The sequence below is a fragment of the Opisthocomus hoazin genome, chromosome 7 (assembly GCF_030867145.1).
Source record: "Opisthocomus hoazin isolate bOpiHoa1 chromosome 7, bOpiHoa1.hap1, whole genome shotgun sequence".
In the NCBI taxonomy this organism is placed as follows: domain Eukaryota; kingdom Metazoa; phylum Chordata; class Aves; order Opisthocomiformes; family Opisthocomidae; genus Opisthocomus; species Opisthocomus hoazin.
In genome coordinates this window covers 8,891,676-8,892,114 of record NC_134420.1, presented here as the reverse complement: position 1 = coordinate 8,892,114, position 439 = coordinate 8,891,676, and positions in this window count along the sequence as shown.

Here is a 439-nt window from a genome sequence, read left to right as displayed (position 1 = left end):
GATGAAGCTTATTTCCTCTGTGAACCTGTGCTAATTCTGCAGGATGGTGTAATGATCATCACATTTTTCTCCAGTTGTATTAGGCTCAACAAAAAAGAAGTTTCAGTTTCTATATCAATGTAAAGAATAGTCAAGTAATGTTTTTAAGTCAGAAGAGAAATATTTTAAAATTAGTGAAGTCAGTAGTTTTTAACAGTTAAATCTAGACTACAGCTATACATTCTCTTGAAAGTACTTCTGCAAGTGAATAGCTTAACAGATAGGAGTGTAACTCCACTGAGTTCCCTTGTGGAATGACAATATTGTTTGCAGAACCGACAATTTTTATTACTAAATCTCAAAGGTGGGAACGTTCTTTAATTATTTGGGTTGGAGTGTAAGGAAGCAATCTTAGCTAGGTGAACAAAAATAACATTTTAATTTCTTTTTTTTCCCCAGG